The sequence below is a fragment of the Phoca vitulina genome, unplaced genomic scaffold (assembly GCF_004348235.1).
Source record: "Phoca vitulina isolate PV1807 unplaced genomic scaffold, GSC_HSeal_1.0 scaffold23, whole genome shotgun sequence".
Taxonomy (NCBI): Eukaryota; Metazoa; Chordata; class Mammalia; order Carnivora; family Phocidae; genus Phoca; species Phoca vitulina.
Window position 1 is genome coordinate 23,230,944 of NW_022589726.1, and position 10,499 is coordinate 23,241,442.

Below are 10,499 nucleotides of genomic sequence, written 5' to 3' on the forward strand. Positions count from 1 at the left end.
CTTCCTGTTGACAGGCTCCAGAACCAACTTTTAAGGCATCTGTCTGAAAAAAGGATTGTGAAGCATATTTTCACCTACAGACAGGCCATCTACTATTGGGTAAACCAACCTATAAAAAGACCGTTATCCCAAATTCAATAGGAAGAGGCAGAATAAGGAAACAATAACAGATCACCAAAAGTGCGAGGCCGTTATTGAGCTGGTTCTTAGGGAACTTGACAAAGGGAGACAGAAGTGAGAAGAAAAAGGAATTGAGCTCTAATAGAGGGTCAGGATGTTGCTGTCTCCTCCTGCATTTAAACACAATAAGGAGGGTGGGTGGATAGCTCTGGAGGGGAAGCACTTAAGATAAGTGAACTGTATTATCAGCTCTAGGATAGGTGTTTGGAAGCCAAATACAAAACACCAAATTATGAAAGCAATTGAATGGTTTTTCAACTGAGAAATAATAGCTGGAAAGTTGTTCAGTTGAGAGCACAGATTTATTTCTGTAAATTGAAAAGACTGGGACTAGCCAAATGGATTGTTAGATTAATGGAATCCTACACTGAGGTTCACTGGGGAAGGTTCTCAGCCATCCTGTTTCCTGACGGAATGTTACCAAACCAGAGGGTATGTCGGCAATGGAAAATGAAATGGGCAAAGGGAAGAGAAAAAGAGTATAGGAAGTCTTAATTTTGTAAAATCTCACGGGATAAGGAAAGACACTGAAGGCTGACAAATGTTGAAAACCTCTGTGGTCCCTCTGGTGATGGAGATCTGCCTGAGATTTAAGGGACTCTAGTCAGAAGCACCAGCATCGGAGCAACTGGGGTGGCCGCATCTGATTTAATGATGAAGACATTGGTGAAATGAAGGATATGCTTCTTTCCTAAAGTCCAGGGCTCTCCTTCACAGAGAACACCTGGACAAAAAGTGGAAAGATAAAGCTTATATGAGCATCCAACATGTCTTTTTAGGCCTTTGGACTTTTCTCCTAAGAATCATTTAACTCCAAGAAACAGAGGCAACACAAATGACCCCTGGGGTTCCCCCATGAGGACTGTAAGTTTCAGAAGCTGTGGAGAATCGCCTTTGCTATGCTGATCTACCTGGCAGTTTGCTGCAGGAGACAATTCTCGTTGCCTATCCAATAACAATCCCCAACTCACTCTCTTCCAACAGACCCTGAGTTTTTTTCTAGGATCCACACTTTTCCAAGGAACCATGGGCTTTAGGGAATGCTGGTCCCATTCCCAGTCCCAGGTGTGGAAGGTTGAGTACACCAAGCTAATGGAGAAAATTTCATTCCCTGATAGTGATTGGCTTAAGAAGAAGTCATTTTGGCCAGGGGTTGTCAAGGAAGCCGGTAGCTGAGGCTTCTGGGAAAGGTTTCATAGCTCTTTAAAAGAGACACAAGGAAAAGTCCCATTTTTGAGTTTGGATAATGGACAGCAAAGATGCGATACCTAGACGGCTACAGCCATTTTTTTAGCCATGAGGAAGCTAACCAACATGATGGGAATGGAAGAGCAGAAGATAGAACTTGGGTTCTTGATGTCATGGTGCTGAGTTCAACAATCCCGAAGCTGCACTACCTCCGAACTCCTTGTTATGTGAGCTAAGAAATCCCTTAGCTGTTTCAGCCGTTCTGAGTTGAGTTTTCTGGTGCCCGAGTTGTTCTTGTTTCATTTTCTTACTCTTCTTCTTTTTTTAAATATTTTATTTATTTATTTGACAGAGAGAGAGAGGGAACACAAGCAGGGGGAGTGGGAGAGGGAGAAGCAGGCTTCCTGCGGAGGAGGGAGCCCGATGCAGGGCTCAATCCCAGGACCCTGGGATCATGACCTGAGCCGAAGGCAGACGCTTAACGACTGAGCCACTCAGGCATCATTTTCTTACTCTTCTAATGAAACTCTGAACATGCCTGCCATAAAGCCTTTACTTCAGGGCTGGTTATGGAGTAACAGTAGGCCTCTCTCCTTCTCACTGTGTGGGAGGTCTCCCAGAGTGCGGAGTGGGATACTCCCAGAATGCCAATAGGCCCCAAAGAGAGACTGGGGTTCCCATCATAGCCAGATTGAAAGACAGCTTTTCCAGGTTCTGGTAGCCCAGCACAATAGCTGAAAATGCCCATTGGCTTGCAGGATTGATGCTTGGACCAAACTTAGAAATTGGTTCTTAGGCTCACCTTTGGGCTGGGTCTGCCTCTGAGTAACCTCCTGCTGTGCTCTGGTATCTTCACGATGCCCAGACACTATCCCTCTGCTGTGTAATCCTTTATAGGATTAGCTCAGGAGACTCAGAGTGCTCAAACCTTGCACATCCTAAAGAAAAGACTGGCCTTAACTAAATTCTGGCAGGTAACTTCTAGGCCCTTGGAATATCTTTCCTGATGAGAGTGTCTTCGTATAATTGATTCTTTGTTCCAAGCCAGATCATCTATGCTAACACTGTGATTTATGGTGAACTTCTGTTCCATCTGCCTGGGCGCTGGGCCACACTATATCCGTTTGATCCATGGAGACTTGGAGACTGAGTAGTTAAGGTCAGTCACTCGGGTGTTCCATGCCTGTGGGACTGACCCCCATTAACAACCCTGGACATGAAGGCTCAGGTGGGTGCCCTGGTTGGAAATAATACTTTGTACGTGTCATCACATCTTGCTGCTGGAAGCGTTAAGCACAGCCTGTACAATTCTCTGGGAAAAGACGACTGGAAGCTTAGGCCTGGTTTCTCCTGCTCTGTGCATCTTTGCCTTTACTGACTTTAATCTGTACTCTTTGCTGTAAAAACCATTACCACACATTTACCAGCTTTTCTGAGTTCTGTGAGTCCTTCTAGAGAATCACTGAGCCTGAGAGTGGTCTTGGGGATCCCCGACACTCCCACTACACAGAAACCTAGAAGTTCTGTTGGAATCTCTTATATTCTTTCTAGAGTCACATATCAACTCAATATTTTACTGGCTCAGCTGACCCCCTGGAAGGAGCACTGGGACACTGAAGACTTGGCTTTGCATCCCGGTTCCATGACATGGCACTGGGGAGACCTTGGGGAAGTCATAGATCTCTAATCTGTCCTCTTTTGCCAAGTGGGACAACATCTGCTCTGTCTACTATAAAGGGTCATTGTGGGGAGCACGTCAGATAATGCATGTGACAACACTTTGAAAGTTGTATGGATTTTTAATGATCAGATGTTGCGTATATTTTTAACACTTGACACAGAAGTGGAATATTTATTGGCTAACACTGAGGGCTGAATTTGTGCCAGGGACTTTAACATGTACTGGCTCATTTAATCCCCTCTCTAGAATCAGCCTCATGTTCTATCTTCAATAGAAACTTTGTGAGGAGGAAATCAAACAAACTTCCCACAGTTCAATAACTAGTAAAGAGCAAAACTAGAACTCAAACCATGACCGTCTGGTTGAAGAGCTCAAGCAATCAGCCATTTTACAATGCAGTTCTGTCCTTTCAAGTACCTCCAGTGAATTCAGTCTCTTAAACATAAAACACCTTAGAGATGTGTAGTCTTTCATCTGAAAGTACCAATAACGACCTAGAAACGATCCCTAGACCGAGGCCACTAGAGGAAATACACCTGTCTTACCTAAGACAATTCTCCTTCGTTCTGGGTCAGGATATTCAACAAGTAAACATGTCTTGGGACACTTAGGGGCACACCACTCAACAACTCTAACAAGAAGAGGGGATTCACCGCTATTGCTCCCTTTCCCTGTTTACCCAGTTGTGTTTTGGATAGATTTTCCTTTTGGCACTCAACCGCCACAGTCATGCCTAGGGAAGAAATCTGTTATGTCATCTGTCAAATGTGTGAAGCATTTTCCACTGTCTTCTGGGATAACTGAGAGCTTGGTCGTGAAGCACATCTTTAGTACGTCAGTCTCGGTTGTGTTTTCTATGTGGGTCAAGATGGAAACAGTATATCATTTCATTTCACTGATTAAATGAGGAGAGGTTTTGGGTACAGATATTCATACATAAAACAGAGTTGAAAGTGACAACATATTTTGCTCTCCCTGACACTTTGAAACACATTTCTTGGCAGCCCAAGATGCCAGGGACATAAGAGACTAGATAATATAGGTCAAGAACCCTTGGGCTTTCAAACTCACATTTGAAACAGAAGTATAAACAAATGAATCTTAAGACTCTGTACTTTCTTGAGATGTATTATGGATTTGTTTTGGAATATGTGCTTTGCTGCATTATATATTTACAATGTTATAAGGTATTAGATTTCAATGATCATGATGATGTAGCAGAAACAAAACACTGTTCTTTCTCAGAAAGCATCAATGAATTATTGAAAATCTGGATCATCTGATAAGCAAGATTCCTTCTTAGTATGCAGTAACGTATGCAAGGTGGTCTTTAATCCCGTGAGCTTGTTCTGAAGGCAACAATCAGAAATGAAATATTTCTCCTCTTTTCAAGCCGAGGTTTTGAAACACGCCGGCAGCATGAGTTTTGACAAGCTTTTGTTGTAACTATAGGGGTAACTTAAATACACACACACACCACCACATACACACATGCCACCCCACAATGACTCCCCTCTCACACCAAAGACACCTGCACACCCTACACACAATACGTACACAACACCATACACGCGCTACACTCCAGACACCATGCACGGTGTATCACACACTCACCACACGTACCACATCACACACACACATTTCCTTTCCACCAAACACAAATAAATCCACTACACACTGCGCCACACCGTGCCACACACCGTAGTACGCATGCACATGTGCACGCACACACACACACACACTTCTCACATCAAGCAGACATACATAAACACACATCACACCACACCACACGTATACACATACCATACACACACATCACACAAACACAAGACTTTACTACACACACGCTGCATACACTATACCCCATGGACATGCCCTCTCACACCAAGCACAATATAGCCCCTTCCCCACTCACCCCCAACATGACCTGGCCACTGTCTACCTCCTCACCTAGCTTCCAACCTTCTCTTCCTTGTTTACTATACTTCAGATACACCCGCCTCCCGAACGGTTTCTTGACCACGCCAAACACACTCCCGTCCTTCCATCTGCAGTCCCCTCTACAGAATTTCTCCTCTCCTGGATGTGCACATGACTTGGCTTTCTTCAGAAAGTCCTTCCCTGACCCCTCTACTCAGGGAAACACACAGATCACTCACCATCTGTGTGTCTGCCCCTTCCCATCACTCTCCAAACAGGCTTTAGTTATTTGTATTCGCAGTCCCAACCATGAGTTGCGAGCGGTCCTTAGAAATCATCTAATCTAGTCTGATAGTCTCATTTTGCAGAGAACAACGTGGAAACCTCAAAAGAAGTAACTTGTCCAGGGTTACACAAATCATTCATTCATCCATTCAGCAAATGTTTTGTCAGCTCCTATGTGCCAGATATTGGCTCGGTATGAGGTATTGGAGGGGCATACAGAGGGCAAGGAGACTTACATTCTATTTAGGGAGACAGGTAATAAACAAGTAAATGTATAGCGAATGTTAGGGAGTGATTCATGCTTAAAAATAAAACTAAACAAAACAAAAAGCAGGAAGGGAAAAAAAAAAAGCCAGAAGTAAGAAATAGCCAGGAATAGTTGAGAAACATTATCCCAAATGCACATGGAGATAAAGCCTGTTGGAAGTTCTCCAGATGTTAAAACATCTGTTCATTGAAGATGGTAACCAGGGGGCAGGCTAACTTATATGAGTGCAGAACGTTAAGCAAGGGGTTCCTTTGGACTTGAACAGGAAGCACAGTTTCTGACTCTAGGCTCAAGGCAAGTGTAAAACACCCTTAGATGGCATAATGACTTTCACTATAGCAATAATTGCAGCTAAGATAATGGTGAAATCTGGACTGAACCCATTCAAAACATAATGAACCATCACAGAGTTTAGCTACTGTAGTTAATGTCAGTTACCAATAGTGGCTAGAGCTGACTTGAAATCCAGGAACACACAGAAGCTTCAGAGAAAACAATTAACTGTCTGAAAGTGGGAGCCAGGCTCCTGAAAGCTGGGGATTCAAACATGGTCATGTACAAGGCAACCGCAAAATCTGACATCTAGGAATGTCCCAATCTAGACCTGTTTTGGACCAATAGCAGTCTACTGGTACCATAATGAGATGAGACCCAGTAATACAAAGGCTAAGAAAGGTAGACCAGATCTGAACAAAGAGAGAGGTCAAGAAGCAATGGCTCCTGAGAAAATGACCTGCCCGGAGCTGAGAGACTCCTTTTATCTCATGCTTGAGGTTCTATCTAGGAGGCAGGCACCGAATGGGAACATCTAAGTGTGTGGGCGCATGCACGTGTGTGTGTGTGTGTGTGTGTGTGTGTGTGTGGTGAAAGAGCAGGCATACTTGGGGAGGAGTCCCTAAATGTTAATAAAATGTCCTGTCTGCCTTGTCTGGTACAATTAACTCAACTCATCATCATTTTAAGGAAAGAATTCTCTTGCAAATGGTAGCCTGGACTTTTATGCTGCTCGAACCTCCAGAATGAGGGCTGCTTCTCAGATCATCACACTGTTTACTGGCAATTTCCACAAAACAGGCCATTTGCACTTAATAATAAGGCCCTCTTCAATGACAAGGTTGAGTGTTTCTGAATAAAGTTTCAAATCTCTAAAATGGCCCAAACCTCTCAGCTTCCATATTAGCATCTCTGGGTACAATGTAGATTTTAGGACTACATAATCCTCGTAATTTTAAGCATTAAAAAGATGCCTTTTTTGAAAGACAAAAAAGCTTTCCCTAAATGTTTAGAAATTAGAATAAGAACGTTTTAGAAACACTTCTTACATAGAAATCTTTCTAATAGCATTCTTGTGAGTCTTACTTTATATACCTTAAATATTTCATTTCCTGTTAACAGATAAATCATCTTTGCAAAGGACTGCTTTGGATTTGTTGATGATTCTGATTCTAATCATTCCTGTATTTGAAGACATACATTAAACATGATCAAATAAGAAGTTATAATGTGCACATTTAATCAAAATATGCCATTGTTTAAATATGAAGAAAATAAAATTAACTTAAGGTTCTTTTTATACCTACATTATGGGAAAATTTTATATTAGGTTTTGTGATCAGTACCACAACCTTTCACAAGCTGGAGGACAATCAGGAAGCCGATGAGACATTGCTGAATGTGATTTATAAATATATTACTTACTTTCCAACAATTAAAGTAATTGAGAGTGCTATGTGGCTTGCAAAAATGTTTTACCACGAGATCTTTTAATTTGCAAAACAACTATTTGATAGGTAGAAAAATTATTATCTTAATGTTATAGATGAGAAAACTAAGACACAGAGAACCAGACGGAGTTACCTAAGGTTTTATGACAAGAAAGTGACAGACAAGTCCCCCGACTCTAATCATAATGGCTACTCGACAGCATAGTTCTCTTGCTGTACTATGCCTTATCTTCGAATATAAGTTGATATCATTTTAGTTTAAGGATTTGCTTACCACTATTTTGCAGTGATGTTGAGGTGTTCAGAATAAGACTTAACATTTGTCAGCAGCATCACTTAAAATTGGAAAGATTCAGGATTCTGAAAGGTATTGAAGAACTACATGAAAGAGTCAGCTTTTTGAAGTTCTGGTGTGCAAGTTTTCTGCAGATTATAAAGGCATGGATATTTGTTTGCTTTCCCAACTCTTATTGATCAAATTTCCCTTGAGTACTGTTCACTTATCCTTTGAAGTAAGTGATAGTTTGGCTTTTGTCATCTCCAATATCTCATTTTTAAATGGGATCAGACTGAAATTCTTTTTATAAGAGGGCTTAATAATTCCGTCTGCTAAGATGAAGGAAGATAATTTATTTTTACCATTACAAGCTTTTGACAGATGGACAGGCTAGTTTTCTTGATTTACAAAGAGCTCATTCAAATAAATTAAAAGGTGAGCAAGCCAATAGAAAAATGGGTATAAGATATGATCATGAACCTTATAGTACAAAAATACGAATGGCCAATAAATATAGGAAAGATGCTTATAATAAAAGAAATGAATAGCAAAACAATGAAATACCTATTACATGGGGGGGGGGCAGGAAGTTAGATGATACTTACTCCTGGTGAAGGTTTGGGGGAATAAAGGCTCTTGTATCCTACTGATGGAAGTGTAAATTTGAATACCCTTCTGGAGGGCAGTTTGTTATTATCTATAAAAATTTTAATGGCATATATCCTTTGAAGGAACAATCCCATCACATGGATCTTGCTATACAGATATATTGATGGAAGTTCACCTAGATTCTATGGATATCAAATTTCATTAATTACAGTATTATCTGTAATGGCAAAAAACTATGAACAATCAATTCCTATCAGTAGGAAATTGGCAAAATAAAAGAAAGAAGGTCCAGAGATACAAATACTGGTACATAAAAGATAATGTAGATCTATACGTGGAATGTTTTTCAATATTTGGTAATAAGTTTAAAAAAAAACAAGTACAGAGATATATAGTATGATCCCCTATTCAATAGATTAAAAAAAGAAGAGATATAAGTAGAAAAATACACATGAACACATGCACATGCATAGATGCGTATACAAGTCCCTCTGTGTCCTGAGTGAATCACAAAACACTATTGAGTAGCAATTCCCTCTGATGTGAAAGCCTGGACAAGAAGGAGTCAATTCGCGTGAGGGGATGTGGCTTGTCATTTCATTTTGTGTGTTTGCCTTGTTTGAATTTCTATTTTCTAACCAGGTACATATATTATTTTCTGTTTAAGTGTTAATAAGGAATGTCTTCTCTCCATTTCAGTAAAGTGGAAAAAAAATAAAAAGGAAGAGAAGGACAAAGAAAGGGGTTTTGTGTTGATAAGGAAAATAAACACATAAACAGTCCTTTCTACAAAGTAAATTCACAGTTATCTCCTGTCCTAATCTAATAAAGGCCTTGCATTTTCTACATCCCCTCTTGATTCTCCCCTGTGGCATAAAATGATCATCTTGCCATGGATTACATCCTTGAGCATCTGTAGATGCTCTCACATCTCGAATGACAATTCACATTGAAGCAATCAGGGATCTTGGTCACTGAAAATTGTATCTTTTTTTTTTTTAAGATTGTATTTATTTATTATTAGAGAGAGGGAGTGCACACATGAGAAAGAGAGAGAGAGCACAGGAGCAAGGGTAGAGGGAGGGGGAGAAGCAGACTCCTCACTGAGCAGGGAGCCTGATATGGGACTCGATCCCAGGACCGTGGGATCATGAACCTGAGCTGAAGGCAGAAGCTTAACTGACTGAGCCACCTGGGCGCCCCCTGGAAATTATATCTTAAAACTCACCACTAGGACTTCCTTTCTTTCTCTTGCCCTGGCAAGTAACGCACCTGCTGTGAGGCATCTTGTGCTTGTACCATGATCTTGGTTTTCAAGGAGTGGGGATGTATTTAATATGCAACAGGATCATATTAGTGCAAGTCTGAGCCATGACAAAGGCTTTCTCCTTGACCGAGCTGTAGTCAGGCTCTTCTGAACCCTCTTCTCAGCCTGATCTCAACTTCGGCCTTGCAGACTCTCAGCACAAACGATTTCATCCGTTCCCATCTACTTGAATCAACTCTAGCACAGTTTCTAACAGCTCAAGGCCACTCTCCTAGGTTTACTCCAGCCCCTCTTAAGGACCTGCCTGAAAAAGCTCAGTGCTTCCCAGAGAATTTACTATTTGTTCCAGGCCAAAACCCGATGATAAGCAGATCAGCCCCTGAAATCCATCTTCAGGTAAATTCTTTAGAAAGCTTGCAATTGTCAATTTTTTCTCTGCCCTTTGAGAGATTCTACCACCCAACTGTTTTCTCAGGGACCTGAGAGTCTTTGGAATGCGAACACTCAGGGAGATGACTCTGCTAACAGATTCCGTGGAAGGGTCAGGGCCTACATTGGGGGCTGTCTTGCTTTAACCTGCATGATGCCTCCTGTGGGTCATAAAGATAGGAGATGTTTGCTTCTCTTCCGCTAAACATTAATTAACAAATCCAGATGATCTAGTCACATGGACCAAGCCCCCTTAACACCCTTCAGGGTCCTTTCCTTAGCACCCCCGGCTTCTGCCTTTTGACTGCATTGAGTTCAGTTCACGTTGGGTTCTTTTTCCTATTGCAATAGTTTGTGACTGCATAAAATCTACCCTCACAGCTTTAATTACTGCCTGGCTTTGTTTATCTTTAACAACAGGTCTCAGTGAATATCAGGTGATCGGGTCTGGACCCCAGAAGCTCCACAATGATCTTCCAGATTTCACCGGCATGATATGCCCCACCCCAACCAGTCCACTCCTATAATTCAACCTAAGCCATTATTATCGAATTGGAAATCACATAACTACTTTTGGTCCAATTATCTACCTATTTCATTTCTCTTCTCTTAGGGCCCCATACGAGGGGTGTCACATCAGGGCATCCATCAGAGTAAATCTTTTTAGGACA